The following is an 18,155-nucleotide window of genomic DNA, read 5'->3' as shown; positions in this document are numbered from 1 at the left end:
CCCAGCCTGATGAGCCTCTGTCTGCTGCCCAGCCTGATGAGCGCCTCTGTCTGCTGCCCAGCCTGATGAGCCTCTGTCTGCTGTTCAGCTTGATGAGCCTCTGCTGCCCAACCTGATAAGCTCTTGTCTGCTGCCCAGCCTGATGAGCTCTTGTCTGCTGCCCAGCCTGATGAGCTCTTGTCTGCTGCCCAGCCTGATGAGCTCTTGTCTGCCGCCCAGCCTGATGCGTTCCTGTTTGCCACCCAGCCCGATGCGTTCCTGTTTGCCACCCAGCCCGATGACCGGGAGCCTGCTGCCCACCCCAATGACCCAGAGCCTGCTGCCCAGCCCAACAACTTGGAGCCTGCTGCCCAGCTTTATTATTATTATACAAGTTTTATATAACGCCAACAGTTTGCATGACGCTTTACAACATGAGGGCAGACATTACAGCTACATTACAATTTGATACAAGAGGAATCAGAGGGCCCTACTCGTTAGAGCTTACAATCTAAAAAGGAAGGGTCAATTGATACAAAAGGTAATAGCTGTGGGGAGATGAGCTTATGGAGGAAGTAAAACAGTGTTAGTTAGAAGCAGGATAGGCTTCTTTGAAGAGAAGGGTTTTCAGGGATCGCCTAAAGATGGATAGATTAGGGGACAGTCGGACAGATTGGGGTAGGGCGTTCCAAAGGATAGGAGAAGCTCTGGAGAAATCCTGGAGGCGAGCATGGGAGGAGGTGACAAGGGAGCTAGCGAGCAGGAGGTCTTGGGATGACCGAAGAGAGCGTCTTGGTTGGTATTTTGGGACTAGGTTAGTGATGTAGCTGGGGGGCAGAGTTGTGGATGGCTTTGTAAATTATTGTTAGTACTTTGAATTTTATTCGTTGGGTGGATGGAAGCCAGTGGAGGGATTGGCAGAGAGGGGTGGAGGACACTGAATGGCTGTTAAAGTGTATTAGTCTGGCAGCGGCATTCATTATGGACTGAAGGGGGGATAGTCTATGTAAAGGTAATCCAATGAGGAGGGAGTTGCAGTAGTCAAGGTGAGAGAGGACAAAGGAGTGAATAAGATGCTTGGTGGTGTCATTAGTTAAAAAGGGGCGTATTCTGGAAAAGGCGGCATGATTTGGACAGGGATTATATGTGGGCCTGAAAGGACAGTTCAGAGTCTATGGTTACCCCTAGCACCCTGGCATGTGGGCTGATAGATGTGCCATTAATCTTGACAGAGAAGTCAGGAGAAGGGGCACGTGGGGGAGGAAATATTAAGAGCTAAGTTTTAGATAGATTAAGTTTGAGGAAGTGGTTTGACATCCAGGCTGATATGTCTGTTAGTAGATCAGTGATGCGTGAGGAGATTGATGGGATGAGCTGAGGGGCAGAGAGATAGATTTGGGTGTCGTCGGCATATAAATGGTAGTGAAAAGCCATGGGAGGCTATCAGCTGACCCAGGGAGGACGTGTAGATCGAGAATAGTAGAGGTCCAAGGACAGAACCTTGGGGGACCCCAATGGAAAGGGGAGTTGGAAAAGAGGAAGTGGAGTTGTAGGTGACACTGAAGGTGCGATGAGATAGGTAAGATTCAAACCAACGGAGAGTGCAGCCTTGAAGACCAAGCAAATTTAGTTTTTTTTTTGAGGGGGGGTGGTCGACTGTATCAAAGGCAGCAGAAAGGTCCAAGAGTAAGAGTATGGAATAATGACCATTGGTTTTGGCTGTTAGTAAGTTGTTTGTGAGTTTTAGAAGGGCAGTTTCAGTGAAGTGCTGTGGACGAAATCCAGACTGAAGGGGATCAAGAAGGTTATTCTCAATGAGGTGGTCACTCAGTCGGTTGTAGACTAAACGTTCAAGGAGTTTGGAGGCAAAAGGGAGTAAAGAGATGGGTCTTAAGTTGTTAAGATTGGTGGGGTCTGAGGCCTTTTTTTGGTATGGGAGTGACTAGCGCATGTTTTAGAGGGTTTGGAAAGATGCCAGTAGAGAGTGAGGGGTGGAAGATATGAGTTAAGGAGTATAGGATTGAGTCAAATGGTGACCGTAGTATTTGAGAAGGAACAGGGTCCAGGGGGCAGGAGGTGAGGTGGGCATTAGAAAAAAAGTTTAGTGACTTCCTCTATAGTAGCTGGGTTAAAAGAGGGAAGTATTGATTGTGCAGGAGGACAAGTAGTGTAAAGTGAGGGAGATGTCTGTAGAGCGGAGATCTGGAGACCAATTGTCTCAATCTTATTTTTGACATGTTTAGCAATCTCCTAGGCAGTGAGTAAGTTAGTGGGTGGGGGTAATGGAGGACGAAGTAGAGTGGTAAACGTAGAAAAGAGTTGACGGGGACTGCATGAGAGGGTGTTAATGAGAGTGATAAAGTAGATCTGTTTGGCAGTGTGGAGGCAGGAATGGTATTTTTGGAGGGAAGATTTATATTGTCTTAAATCTTGCTGGGACTTTGTTATATGCCACATAAGCTCAAGAGCACGGCTACGTTTTTTGAGGCTTCTGGTATTGTCTGTCTGCCAGGGTTGTAGCGATCGGGGCCTGATTCTGTGCGTAGTGAGGGGGCAAAGGTATTCAGGTTGGCTGACAGTGAACTGTTGTAGACAGAAGTAGCCAAGTTGGGGCAGGACAAGGATAAGATTTTGTCATAGAGACAATCTGTAGCAGAAAAAAGAAGAGAAGGATTAAGATGGTGGGGCGTGGCGACCGCCGAACGAGATGGCCGCATAGGAGAGAGCTCCGCTCGGCACTGGGGGAATTTGCAAAAACACAACGGCTATAGGAAGCACAGCAAGCGGCATCCACCTTTACTGCCTGTAGAGGTATCCCGTGATCGATTGATCGATCATGGGCAAAAAGACAGCCTGAGCAGCCACAAGTGGTTACACTACCGGACTTCTTCCCAGTGGTGCAGCACAGCCATCAACAACATGGTGATGGGCGACACATAGCTGCAACGCATGGCGAGGCTCCACAGGTAAGCTCGGCAGAGCTGCACAACTTTACACAGCGCGCGGAGGGGACACAGGGCACATTAGAAAACACTGATTCCAGCACAGCCTTCTCCCACTGTGGATCGCCACAAACAAGGAGCCCAGTGAAATCCAAACCCAGGCTGGATGTGGAATCACAGCAGGGTTTCTCAGACTCCATATTGGCAATGGGGGTGGGCGGTACACAATACCAAAAGTCGCATGCTAGAGCCCAAATACATCCTATGGCGCAATTCCCCACCACAGGTCAGCCACTCTTGGACAGTACCATGAAAGAGATGCTGCTCTCTTTACGTTCATCCATTCAATCGGACATGATAGCATGTGTACAGCAATGCAGAGAGGAAATACAGGATATAGGGGATAGGGTGCACCAGATTGAAACCCGCATGTGTGATGTTACATCCTCCTTTAACACCCTTGTGGACTCACACTCAGCACAGTAACAAACGATATCAACAATACTTACCAAACTGGCAGACCTCGAAGATCGCTCTCGCAGAAACAACCTGAAACTTAGAGGAATTCCCGAATCTATATCTGCACAACAACTCCCGCAGTTTGTACAAGATATGTTTCACGCAGTAGTTCCATCCCTCACTCAAGCGGATCTTACGATCGACAGGATTCACAGAGTTCCAAAACCTGCATTTCTACCCCAAGAGATATCCAGAGACGTGTTTTTAAGAATACTCTTCTTCCAGGCGAAAGAATTCTAGAGGCCTTCCGCAAAGCAGATAACTTGCCGGCCCAGGCCACCAGTATCCAAGTTTTGCCAGACCTGTCACAGCATACACGCCAACAGCGCCGTAACATGGCAACGCTCACAAAAGCCTCGAGAAACAACAAGCTGATATACAGATGGAAATACCCAGCCAAGCTCATCATCTCTTACAAAGGCTCCAATCATACTGTCAACTCCCTGGAAGATGGGATCCAGCTATTAAACAAATGGCAAATTTTGATTCCGGAGCAAAACCAGGGATCGCTCACAACTCCACAACACCAACCCACTAGTGGGAAGATTTTGCCAGACTGAAAAGTTATGCCGCAACGCAAATCATCAACTAAACACAAATGGTCAGACCCAAGCCGGGTCAGAAGTGCTTCACTCTCCCCAATATTCCCCCAGCGTATGACCGAAACATTGTGGTACATAGGGATGAGCCGAACACCCCCCCGGTTCGGTTCGCACCAGAACTTTTGAACGGACCCCAAATTCGTACGAACATTAGAACCCCATTGAAGTCTATAGGACTCGAACGTTTGAAATTAAAAGTGCTAATTTTAACGGCTAATATGCAAGATACTGTCCTAAAAAGGGTTTGGGGACCTGGCTCCTGCCCCAGGGGACATGGGTCAATGCCTAAAATGTTTTTAAAAATGGCCGTTTTGGCGGGAGCACTGATTTTAATGACGATTAAAGTGAAAAAAAAAGTGAAATATTCCTTTAAATATCGTGCCTGGGGGGTGTCTGTAGTATGCCTGTGAAGTGCCACGTGTTTCCCGTGTTTAGAACAGTCCCTGCACAAAATTACATTTAACTGAAATAACGTCATTTAAAACTGCTTGCGGTTTTAATGTTATATCTGGTTCCTGCAATATGGTTGAAAATCATTGAGAAAAATGGCATGGGTAGCCCTCCCTGCCCATTACCAGCCCCTTTGGGTCTTGTACGGATATTAAGGGGAACCATATTAAAAAAAGGAAATACGTGTGGCCCCCAGGCCCTATATACTCAGAACAGCAGTATACAGGCGGTGCAAACAAGACCGGGACTGTGTAGATTTGTTGTGTTAAGTTGAATCTGTTTGTAATTTTCAACTGGTACATTTTTAAAGTGTAGCTCCAGTCAAAAAAACTATTTTTAAGCTTTTTGGAAAACATAGGGAAGGGTTATCACCCCTGTATAATTTGTTTTGCCGTCCATCTTTTTTCATCTCACTTGCTGTTGTCTCCTTCCGTTTGCAGTAGGAGATGTTTGTAAGTTGGATGTTTGAAAGTAGGAGCCTGCCCTATATGCTCTGCAGAAATGGCGGAACAAGGTGTTGGTTTTGCCACCACATTGTAAGCCCTCAAAGTGACTCTTGGTGGGCGCTGGAGCGCCCTGCTGTGAACGAATATATCAAGAATTGTAATTACATGTCATTGTTGAACAGTGGTAGAAAAATTGACCTTTGGTGGTTGTGGTGCTGGTGCCACAACACTATAAGTCCTCACAGTTACTCTGGGTGGGCACAGGAACGGGCCCTCCTGTGAAATATTATATCAAGAATTGTAATTACATGTCCCTGTTAAACAGGGGCAGAAAAATTGTGCCTTAGGCACTGGTGCTGGTGCCAACGACACTGCAACCTCTCCCATATACTCTTGTTGTAGTGCAGGAATTAGCCCTGCTGCAAAGCATTGCATCAAAAATTGTAATTAAACGCCCCTGTTAAACAGGGGCAGAAAAATTGGGCTGATAGCATCACCCAGAACCAAAAATGTTCTTCCAGGGGTGGCGTGTCCGGATGTAGCCGGAAGAAGACGTACTTTAGAGGAGCTCCACAGATCCTGAGATAATCCGCATCCATTCTGCCTTCCAAGCGCCAGGAGAGTCTCCAAACTCTCCCAACACAACCAGCCCAGTCTCCTGCACAGGCCCCGGCAGAAATTGTGTAGAGTGGCCGACCGATTGAGGCTCTACAGGGCTGTAGCTGGCTTCACATTCTGTGGATCCGCCGCCATCTTGCGGCCTACATCGGCTCCGGGATCCTCAGGCTCGGGTGTCGCGATCTGCAAGGCGGAGCGGCGCATCGTGAAGCATCGGCATCATCCGCATCGGCTGCCCCCCCTGGGGGATACAGGACGGCGAGGAGGCTTTGGAGATTTACGGGGAGAAGAGGTATCCACTCCCGGGAGCTCGCGGCCGCCGCCATCTTGAGGCCGGATCATCCAGAGCCACCCTCCCTTCCCTTACACCTGGGGAGACTCCGGGCCCAGCCTGGAGGCCGCTGGGCATTAGTTGCAGCCAACCCATCCAATATTGTGGAGCCCGGCCGGCCGATTGATCGCGGCGGGGCCGCGGCCGGATCTGCGCTTCTGGGGCCTATCACCATCTTGAGGCCTATCCTATCTCCATCTTCCTTGAGCTCCGGAGCCGCAATCTGCGGGTGGTGAGGCATCGGATTCCTGCACCTCTATCGGGGGCCCTGGGACAAGGTTGGTCTGGGACTGGGGGGATTCATTGAGCCTGCTCACAGGCGCCATCTTGAGGCCTGCTCCCCCGGGTTCATCCTCTACCCTCAGGATCAGGGCTGTGATACTGCTGTGTCCTCCTATGTTTCACTCTGTGCCCTGGAACTACCCCTTCTCCTCCCTGTGTCGTCCCCCCCCCATGAAGGCTGTGCTCTGCTGAGGGCCCCATTCCTGTGTGGGCAGCGGACTACCCCTTTACAGTTTACCCTGTGACCGGCGCCCGGGCACTGGACTGCTGCCCCTTGGTGGAGAGATTTTGCTCCTGACCCGGACCACTACCACCGATACAGCCCTCACTTTGTTGCTGAAACGCAGGCTCTCAGTTCTCAGCTAGCAGACCCCCCAGGACCCTTTTACATCTCGGGGTGAGCCTCGGATGGGCCGCCCTAAGACCTGCTGTTCCAAGTCCGGCTCCAGCTCACCTCGTGCCCCCCCCGCCGGCTGCTGCCTCATCTACCAGGCGGTCCACCGCTATGATGGCATCCGGCTCACGGGTGACCGTGGACTCGGGGGAGGTGGGGGCTCCCACAGGTGCAGAGATCCTAGCAGCCATAACATCCTGTAAAGAAACTCTGACAGCAAAGATCGACTTCTTGAGTGTAGATGTTGGTCTCATCCGCCAAGACATGGATAAGTTCCGCTCGCGTGTCGCGGAGGTGGAGGATAGGCTCTCCGCGGTGGAGGATACGGTCCGCTCAGATTCCAGAGAGGTGAAGGCCTTACAGATCCAAATGAAAGTGCTACAAGGCCGTGCAATAGATACTGAAAATCGCCTCAGGCGAAACAATATCCGCATACTTGGACTGCCTGAAAGGGCTGAGGGCCCTAGACCCGCTGAGTTTGCTGAGAGACTCTTGTCCACCCTGTTCAATCTGGGGGAGCTGCCGCCCACCTTTGTGGTGGAGAGAGCCCACAGGGTCCCACCACTCCCTCCGAGGCCTGGGGCACCTCCGCGCCCCTTCCTGCTAAGGCTGTTAAATTACTGTGACAGGGACTGCATCCTGGCGGCGGCTCGTACCATGCCTGAAATCAAATATGAGCACACCAAACTTCTATTTTTTCCGGATTTCTCTCAGGAAATAAAGCAGAGACGCAAGTCCTTTACCGATGTGAGACGCGGCTTAGAGAAAGAGGAATTTGTTTTGGCCTTTTGTATCCCAGCAGGTTACGCATTACTGACGGTGATAGCACCCGCTTTTTCGACACTCCGGAGGCTGCAGCGGCGTGGCTGGATGCCCGCTGATTATGTGTGGTCGGGGGAAGAGGTGGCTGAGCGTGATCGATGGGCGGTAGCCAAGTATCCCTCTTCTTCATCAAAAGAATTGACCCGAGTGGACCCCTGACACCATTTGTTCTCTGTCCCCAGCCCTTTCCTCCCCATTAAATCCTGGTTTGCCCTTAATGATTGCCTATTTGTCTTGCATTGCGGGATAAACTGCGGTTACTCCTGCCTGAGGAGCTCCACTGAAAGCCACTGACTTAACCCCCTTTCTGGTTGGACGCACCCCCTGTTTACTACGCCCCCGCTTCCCCCTCCAAGGGGAAGGACTATACCCATCTGTGGCCCACCATCCAGGGGTCTCAGTGATCTGAAGAATCTACAGTTATGGGAAGAAACCCGCATCGGTTTGTATGGCTCGATGGCCTAATGTTTTAGTCATTGAACTTGGTTCGTATGATGTTGGGGTAGGGTTTTATGTGTTTTGTGGGGAGGGGGTTTCTTGCTTTACAGCTAAGTTTACATTTAGTGCTGCTCGAATATTGATGAATATGTGTACTGAATTTGGGTTGGCCTACACCTACTGGTTATCTAAAATCATCCTGATTTTGTTTCCCCCTGAGGTTCCATGATGGCTCCCTCAGATACCGAGTTGCTGACTACTATATCATGGAACGTCAGGGGACTCAACTCCAAATACAAACGCTCACTACTATTTCAATATTTAAAACTACATAATCCTCACATAGTCCTGTTGCAGGAAACACACTTGACCGGTAGTAAGGTTCTGGCTCTGAAAAAACCCTGGGTGCAAAGGGCACTGCATGCGACCTACTCCTCGTACTCTCGAGGGGTATCAGTACTGATTAGTAAGCGAGTGCCTTCTGTGCTCCATGAGGTTCACCTGGACCCCCAGGGGAAATTTGAGATGGTGGTATTGAGCATTTATAATAAGAAATATGTCATTGTTAACGTCTATCTGCCTCCTCCGAGCCAGATGCACGTCCTCTATAACTTGTATGAGAGGTTGGCTCCGCATTCCCCGGCGTGTGTCCTGTTTAGGGATGAGCTTCGTGTTTGAGTCGAGCATACATTCGACTCGAACATCGGCTGTTCGCCCGTTCGGCGAATTCCGAACTTTATGGGCCGTTCGCGCCAAATTCGTGTGGCGCTCACGGCCCACAATGCACTGCGATGGCGCAGTGCATTGCTGGCTCATGATTGGCCAAGCATGCACTGTGACCCCGCATGCTTGGCCAATCACAGCGCCGGCAGCGAGGAGAGCCAATCATAGCTTAGGCTGTGTAGTACACGCCCCGCACTATATAAGGCCGCCAGCGCGGCGGCCTTGTGTAGTGTGTTGGCGTCTGTAGCAGTTAGTGGGTGTTCTGTGTACCTTCAACACAGTATACACCGATCGTTATCGGCTGATTTTTCATTCTTGCTCTTCTGTAGTGGTTGTTGTCTGTGTGCCCTGACCGCAGTATACACCGCTATATCCACCTATATAGCTAACTATCTTGCTCATTTTAAATAGAGCTTGCAGTCAGCGGTAGGAGCTTGTGCGTGCTGTCTGCATGCTCTGAACCCAGTATACACCGCTATATCCACCTATATAGCTAACTATCTTGCTCATTTTAAATAGAGCTTGCAGTCAGCGGTAGGAGCTTGTGCGTGCTGTCTGCGTGCTCTGAACCCAGTATACACCGCTATATCCACCTATATAGCTAACTATCTTGCTCGTTTTAAATAGAGCTGTCAGTCAGCGGTAGGAGCTTGTGCGTGCTGTCTGCGTGCTCTGAACCCAGTATACACCGCTATATCCACCTACATAGCTCTTCTCTATTTGAGCCATCTGCCATCTGCAGGAGTTAGTGGAAGTTGTGTGTGCCCCCAGCACAATATACACTACCCAATTGCTGGTTTTCCCAACTCCCTTCAGGCCATTACCATGTCTGGAAGGCCAGCAAGGAGAGGCAGACAGGCGCGAGCCGATAAGAGGGCAAGCAGGCTCTGTGTCTAGAGACAACAGTGCTGGTCATGGACGCGGTGCATCGTCATCATCAGCACGTGGCCATGGGACACGCTTGTCCTTCTTTTCGGCAGCTGGACATGTTGAGCCGCAACATGCCAACGACTTGGTAGAGTGGATGACCAAGCCCTCTTCATCCTCCTCATCCTCTCTCATCCAGGCTCAGGGTACTAGCAAAGCAGCTGCCAACACATCGTCTTCCCTCCTCTCAATGTCATCATCAGTGACTCCTTCCCTAGACCCACCACGTCCTCCTGAGGAGTCTCCTGAACTCTTTGAGCACAGTGTTGGGTACATGCTCCAGGAGGATGCCCAGTGTTTTGTAGGCTCTGATGATGATACTCAGCTAGAGGAAGGCAGTAGCGTGAATGCAGAGAGAGGGGATGCTCAAGAAGGACAGAAATCTGGCAGTCATGTTCCACAAGCTGCAGCATACTGCCAGGTTTGCTCCAGCGATGAAGAGGGAGAGGATGATGAGGGCACTGACTCCACGTGGGTGCCTGGTAGGAGAGAGGAGGAGGAGGAGGAGGCATATGTCCAACGAGGCAGGATGCCCTCCGGGGGCCAGCTTAGGGGCAGCACACTGACCGAATCACACCGCAGAGCTCCGCCTGTGCAGGGCGCTGCCTCTGAGCGTTATTCTAAAAGTTCTTTGGTGTGGGCCTTTTTTGAGACGAGTGCATCAGATCGCACCGCTGCTATTTGCAACATATGTCTCAAGCGTATCTCACGTGGCCAAAACATCAGCCGCTTGGGCACCACATGCTTGACCAGACATATGTTGACCTGCCATGCAGCTCGTTGGCAAGCATACCTCAAAGACCCACACCAAAGAACAAAGCGGACCTCTCCTTGCTCCTCATCAGCTGGCATCTCCAACCCCACTAGACCTTCAGTCCTCTCTGAAACCTGCTCTGAGAGGAATGAAGGTGTAGAATTAGGTGTGTCACAGCCAAGTGCTTCCGGGCACTCTGCTAGCAGTACACCCACGTCCGATTATAGCAGGCAAATGTCCCTGCCCCAGCTGCTGGACCGGCAAAAGAAGTTCACTGCCAGCCATCCACATGCCCAGCGGTTGAATGCTAGCTTGGCTAAATTGCTAGCACTTCAACTGCTGCCTTTTCAGTTGGTAGACTCGGCCCCCTTCCGTGAGTTTGTACAATGTGCGGTTCCTCAGTGGCAGGTCCCCAAACGCCACTTTTTCTCACGGAAGGCGATTCCGGCTCTCTACCGGCATGTGGAAGGCAATGTCCTTGCCTCGCTGGACAGGGTGGTCAGCGGTAAGGTGCATATTACCGCTGACTCATGGTCCAGCAGGCATGGACAGGGACGTTACCTGTCTTTCACGGCCCATTGGGTCACTCTTCTGGCAGCTAGGAAGGATGCAGGACAAGGTGCAGTAGTGTTGGAGGTTGTTCCGCCACCACGCCTCCAAAATGCTACTATTGGTTGTGACACACCTCTCTCCTCCACCCTCTCCTCTTCTTCTTCCTCCATGGCCTCTTCCAGTGCTCTGTCCTCAGAACCAGCGGTGCTCCGTAGGCGTTCCAGGGGCTACGCAAGTACGCAGGCAAAACAATGCCATGCCGTGCTTGCGCTGGTTTGTTTGGGGGACAGGAGCCACACTGGGGCGGATGTTTTGTCAGCTCTGCAGGGGCAGGCCGAGAGGTGGTTGACGCCACGCCAACTTAAGTCAGGAATGGTGGTTTGCGACAATGGCACCAACCTCCTCTCCGCCCTCCGACAGGGACAACTGACCCATGTGCCCTGTGTGGCTCACGTCCTTAACCTGGTGGTGCAGCGGTTCTTGGGCAGGTACCCGGGCTTACAGGATGTCCTGAAGCAGGCCAGGAAAGTCTGTGTGCATTTCCGCCGATCATTTAATACCTGTGCTCGGCTTGCTGAGCTCCAAAAAGAGTTGAACCTGCCCAAGAACCGCCTTATATGTGACATGCCCACCAGGTGGAACTCAACGTTGGCCATGCTGCAGCGGCTGCACATGCAGCAGAGGGCCATCAATGAGTACCTGTGGGACTACGGCACCAGGACAGGGTCAGGGGAGCTCGTTTTTTTCTTACCACGCCAGTGGGGCATGATCAGGGATGCATGCACTGTCCTGTCACCGTTTAAGGAGGCCACAAGGATGGTGAGCAGTGACAGTGCATGCATCAGTGACACTGTACCTCTTGTCCACCTCTTGGAGCATACGCTGCATGGAATAATGGACAGGGCACTTGAGGCAGAACAGAGGCAGGAAGAGGAGGACTTCCTTGCCTCTCAAGGCCCCCTTTATCCAGACAGTGTTCCTGCTGTGCCACCCATCACACAGGAAGAGGATGAGGAGGAGGAGGATGATTGTGTCAGCATGGAGCGACTACTCCTTGTCTCGGAGATCACACCAAAGGAGGTCGTGATGGCCATTGGGTCTTTCCCAGCAGGGAAGACCCCGGGGCCAGATGGACTACCCATAGAGTATTATAGAGCCCACGTAGAGCTGCTTGCCCCTAGGCTGGCTCAGATGTACCAAGCCTGTCTTCAACAGGGCTCCCTGCTGGCCTCTATGAGAGAGGCCCATATTGTTCTCATTCCAAAACCTAATAAGGACCCCAAGCAGTGCGCCTCTTACAGGCCAATAGCACTCCTGAATTGTGATTTAAAAATATTGGCCAAAATTCTGACCACTAGACTCAATAAAGTAATCAATTCTCTGATTGACTCTGATCAAACAGGCTTTATGCCAGGTAGGTCCACTGATATCAATATCCGTAGACTGTTTTCTAACATTCATGCCCCCCATGATAATCAAGGCACTAGGACCATTGCTACCCTTGATATGGAGAAGGCATTTGATACAGTGTATCTGTGGGAGGTGCTTAGAAGAATGGGTTTCCCACTGCGGTTTATTGCCTGGATACGCACACTATACACCGGTCCCCTGGCATGCATTAAACTGAATGGCTCCCTGTCGCCTTCGTTCCCCCTGCAGAGGGGCACCAGGCAGGGATGCCCTCTCTCCCCGGCCTTGTTCGCCCTAGCCATGGAACCTATTGCTGAGGCTCTTCGGAGTTCGGCCGAGGTCCGTGGTCTTCGGGTGGGCTGGCTGGAGGAGAGGGTGGCTCTCTATGCGGATGATCTTCTGTTTTTTTTTTAATGATCCTGGTGACTCTCTGCGGGGCGCACTCGGAATCATGGATGCCTTCTCTGCCTTCACTGGGTTGAAGGTGAATTGGCATAAATTTCAGCTCTTTCCGGTGGACGAAGGGGCCGGGACCTCACCATCCCCCACCACGCTTCAATGGGTGGATAGGTTTACCTATTTGGGTATTGTTATTTCAGGAGAGAACAAGGACTTTGTTCGGCTCAATCTTGAACCTGTTCTGATAGAGATCAAGTCCAAATTAAAGGCGTGGGGCAATCTCCCTCTCTCCCTTATTGGCCGCATAAACCTTCTTAAAATGAAGATCCTCCCCAAACTTACGTACATATTTAGGAACTCCCCACAATGACTAAAACCTTCTTTAATTCTCTGAAAAAACTTTTCCTCTCCTTCATCTGGGGACCCAAATCCCCTAGATTTAAATACACCACTCTCACCAGGCCTGTGGGTGGTGGGGGGTTGGCTCTTCCTGATTGTCACAAATATTTCCTAGCCACTCAGCTTGTAACCGTCCATTGCTGGTTGCGCCGGACTTGACCAACGCTGCAACTGTCCTGGAGGCAGCTATAATGGGGTCTCTGGAGGCCTTAAGGGGGTTGATATTCAGGGGGCCAAAAACACCTCACTGCCTCACCCCTTCTATGCGCACCACTATAAGGGCATGGAGGGTGGGAGAGGCACTGAGGGCATCCCTGCCAAACTCCTGGTCTCCTCACACCCCCCTGTGGCTGAATCCTAGCCTTCCGCAGTTTAGTACCATCCCGGACCCGCAGGCCTGGGCCAAGTATAAAATACTGACGCTCGAACATGTTGTTACCAACGGGGAACTGACTCCCTTTCATATACTGCGGGATAGATTTAATGTACCTGCATGGGCCCATTTCCGATATCTTCAAATCGCACATGCTTATCGATGTCAATTCTTGGGACAATCGGTCGTACTGGACTACTCTGAGCTTGAATCCATCCTTCGGGTAAAAGACCTGGAGAAACCCATGTCTCAGATTTACGGGTCCCTACTGGTTGCTGCCGTCCCCGAGCTGTCCTCCCTCCGCAGGAAATGGGTGGTGGTCATACCGGAGCTGGATGACGATGACTGGAGGGAGGTTTGGGATTTTCCGTTCTCCCCTTTGGTTTCAGCCAGGGACAAATTGGCCCAATACAAAATTGTACACAGAGCCCACTACACGCCCCACAGACTACACCAGATGTCGCCGGCGCATTCCCCGGCGTGCTGGCACTGCTCATATCAGCCAGGAGACTTCATTCACATTTTCTGGGCTTGTCCAGCGATTATATGCTACTGGAAAGAGGTTCTCCTGGTGATAGTTAGGACTACTGAGATTAGTATTCCTTATGATCCTAAATACTGTCTGCTGGGGCTAGTGGACCAAATGTCGATCCTCAGGGCTCGGAAAACACTCATATCCCTGTTACTATACTATGCACGCAAGGCCATTACCATGACCTGGAAGCAACCGTCTCCCTCCTCTATCAAATTCTGGAAAAACCTGGTGAACCCTAGCTTGCCCCTCTATAAGGCCACCTATTCAAGCAGGGGTTGCCCACAGAAATTTGAGAAGGTGTGGAACTGCTGGTTGGATGATAACACTACGGCAACGGATGTAGTGAATAACCCATAGTTTATCGTTTTGGATGTAGTATGGTTATAGGCTGACCCAACTGCTCCTATGACACCTTATCCAGTCCTTATAACACTTAGCACAAATTCTCCTGCAATACCCTCTCCCCACATTTGGGTATAGATAGATAAGGTTGTGTTTGGGTTGATTTGCCCTGTTGCGGTCGGTTGCTGCATTAGAGGCAGAATGTATGTTATGTAATGCACCTTTTGTGGCCTGTTGCCACATTTGGAAGTTTGCCCCTGCGTGGGTAATGTTTGGCCCCTGCGTGGGAAATTCTGTATGTCAATGAAAAACTCAATAAAAAAGACTTTACAAAAAAAAAAAAAAATGTTCTTCCAACATATCAGCAGAGGAAGAAGAGGATAGACAATCAACATAACAGGACAGTCACTCAGCATCAGCATAGGCAGTCTTGAAGGGATGTGATATTTCAAAAAAAATTATTCGGTTACATCAGCTTCAGGTGCTTGGTAGCTGTGGGTGATCCAAGACTGATTCATCTTGATGAAGGTCAGTCGATCAACTGATTCGGTGGACAGGCGCACCCTGTGATCGGTAACAAAGCCACCAGCAGCACTGAAGGTGCGTTCCGAAAGAACGCTGGATGCAGGACAGGCCAGTAGCTCAATTGCATACCTTACAAGCTCTGGCCAGTGATCCATCCTCAAGACCCAGTAAGCCAGAGAATTTTTGGTGGGAAAGGTGTCCAAGTCTGCCCTTGCCCCTAGGTATTCCTGCACCATGTAAATCAGACGCTGGCGATGGTTGCTGGAACCGATCATACCTTGGGGCTGCGGACTAAAAAATTGCCTGAAAGCATCGGTCAGACGGCCACCTTCTCCACCGCTCCTTCTGACCGATGCCTCAGCAACACGTTGTCCAGGACCAGGAGTTTGTAACCTCCCAGTCTCTGGAAACGCGTTGCACAGACCTTTCTGCAAGGCCTCCCGGAGATGTCTCTCCCTCTGCGACGGCAAGATAAGGTCGGCAACCTTACCCTTGTACCGTGGATCAAGGAGAGTGGCCAGCCAGTAATGGTCCCTCTCCTTGATCCGAAGAATATGAGGATCCTTCCGCAGGCTTTGCAGGGTCAGGGAGGCCATGCAGCGTAGGTTAGCTGAGGCATTCGGTCCGGAGTCCTCTGGGTCACTAAGGACAACATGATCCGCAGCTACCTCCTCCCAGCCACGTACAAGTCCACGGGTTTCTTGGAACTGAAAAATCATCCCTACAAGACTGCTGCTTGTCAGGAATCCGTCCGTTCCGTGCGATCAGGTCTCCGTTCGCGCAGCGGGTCGTCGTGGGCACGCGCGTCGCCAGACGCGCGCGGGTGCACGCCGTTCGCATGTGCGCGCGGCACACGCACGCACGTGTGCGCGCTAGCGAGATTGGCGCCAGTGGCCCTTTTTAAAGGTACAGCTGCAGATGTTCTGTGCTGTTCGGCTGCAGCTAGTACCTGAAGCAACCCGTTATTCTGCCTGAATCCTTCCTGATACCTGACCCGGCTTCCGTTTGACTCTGCTGTCTTCTCCTGCTCCGACCCCGGCTTGTTTGACCCTTCTTGGACTGATACCTGTTGCCGTACCCCTGCTTTTTGTCTGATTCTTCTGCTGGCTCCTACTTGCTGCTGATTCTGCTGCTCTCCTGCTCAGAGATCCTTCCGGGCCTGCTTCTGCCTCTCCAGATCCATGCACTACCCGGGCTGATACCACAGCCTGTCTGACAACCATCATCGGCTGCCTTCTGCTGTTGAGAGCTCCTGCATCTGAAGATCTTCACCTTTACCAGCTTCTGCTGCTGCATCTGGCCAGACGCTCCTACCCCGCTATGCTCCTGTCCCTCTGTTCCCACTTCAGAGAGACTTGAACCAGAGTCGTAAGAGAGGTCTCCTTCCACCAAGTCAGACTCACCATCCGAAAACCTAACAGTACGAACAGCCATGACTGAGTCTGCGGAAGGGGCCTCCGCCATGAAGGAGATCTGCTCGCACCTTGCGGCCCTCACTCAGGCCGTGAAATCCCTTTAGGATGGCTACACCAGGTTAGAAGAGCGTGTTCAGCATCTATCTACTTCCGGTCCATCAGTCACAGCACCTCAGCCTCCTCCTGCTCAGCCAGCTACCCATTCAGCCGTTATGATGCTTCCACCTGAACCAAGGGTTCCAATTCCGGAGAGGTTTGCAGGGGACCGCTCCAAATTCTGGGCCTTTCACAACGCCTGCCAGTTGTATTTTGCCCTTCAGCCTAGGACCTTCTCTCTGGAGGCAACTAAAGTGGGTTTCGTTATTTCCCTTCTGCAAGGAGAACCCCAGTCCTGGGCCCATCACCTTCTGGAAAATGACAACCCCCTTACCCAGACCCTCTCTTCCTTCTTCGAAGGAATGGCTCAACTCTATGATGATCCCCAGCGGTCTGCCACCGCGGAATCTGCATTAACTGCGCTCCAGCAGGGCCGTAGGACGCCTGAGAACTACGTTTCGGACTTTAGACGCTGGAGCGCAGATACCCAGTGGAACGAGTCTGCCCTAAGACATCAATTCCGCATGGGTCTGTCTGAGGGCCTTAAGGATGAATTGGCCCGTGTTGGTACCCCAGACTCTCTGGAAGACTTAATTGCCTTGGCCATTCGGATTGATCGGAGACTTCGTGAGCGTAGGGCCGAACGCTCCTCTCAACCCCAAAGACCAGCCTGGATGACCGCTAGAACCCCTACTCCAGCACCTTTCTTCACTCCTTCCCCTCAAGGGGGGCCTGCCAGTGTTGCTCAAACTACTGAGGAGCCCATGCAGCTCGGATTACTCCGGCCTACCCTGTCACCTGAAGAGCGAGCCCGTCGCCGACATTTGAACTTATGCCTGTATTGTGGCGGTTCCGGACATTATGTGACCAACTGCCCTGTTAAGACACGTAAGTGCCTCTCTTCTGTGTCTCACAGTTCCGTAACCTTGCCTTCCAACACTTTCCATGTTGCCCTTCTACTCTCATTTCAGCTGCAGGAAAGAACGGTTCACGTCAACGCTATCCTTGATTCCGGGGCCTGCGGTTGTTTCATTGACACTGCCTTCACCAACTTGCACTCCATTCCTCTTCGGAAAAAGTCTCATGAACTTTTCATCTTCTTGGCCGATGGTTCACAAATTAAATCCGGCCGAGTCACCCAGGAGACCCTTCCACTACTAGCTACCACCTCCTGCCAACATACGGAACTGTTAACACTTGACGTCATCTCATCACCACTTTTCCCTGTGATCCTAGGCATGCCATGGCTGCAGGCACATAATCCCTCCGTTGACTGGTCCTCCGGGGAAGTGAGGTTTCTCTCCCCTTACTGCTGGGATCACTGCCTTCCTGGGGTTCCTGTCCAGCCCAGAACGCTCCTCTGCCTGGACCCAGACCTGGACTTGTGTCAGTCAGTTCCCGAACCTTACCACGAGTTTCTGGACGTTTTCAGTAAACGGGGGGCTGATTCCCTTCCCCCGCATCGCCCTTACGATTGCCCCATTGAGCTCCTTCCTGGGGCAGAGATCCCGTTCGGACGTGTCTTCCCTCTGTCTGAGAAAGAGCAAGAAGCCCTGAAGGTCTATATCTCCGAGAACCTCAAGAAGGGGTTCATCCGCCACTCCACATCTCCTGCCAGTGCCGGAATATTTTTCGTCACAAAGAAAGATCAGACACTTCGACCTTGTGTGGATTACCGGGAGCTGAACAGAATTACAATTAAAAATCGTTATCCCCTACCCCTGATTCCGGAACTTTTTCAAAAACTGAGGTCGGCTACTGTTTTCACCAAGTTGGACTTGAGGGGAGCTTATAATCTGGTCCGTATACGAGCGGGCGACGAGTGGAAGACTGCTTTCCGAACTCGTTTTGGGCACTACGAGTACTTAGTTATGCCTTTCGG

This window comes from Lithobates pipiens, unplaced genomic scaffold, assembly GCF_037356315.1.
Source record: "Lithobates pipiens isolate NorthernLeopardFrog02 unplaced genomic scaffold, aLitPip1_a1.2 Scaffold_30, whole genome shotgun sequence".
NCBI classification, from domain to species: domain Eukaryota; kingdom Metazoa; phylum Chordata; class Amphibia; order Anura; family Ranidae; genus Lithobates; species Lithobates pipiens.
The sequence above is the reverse complement of the archived record's forward strand: the minus strand, read 5'-3'. Positions refer to the sequence as shown.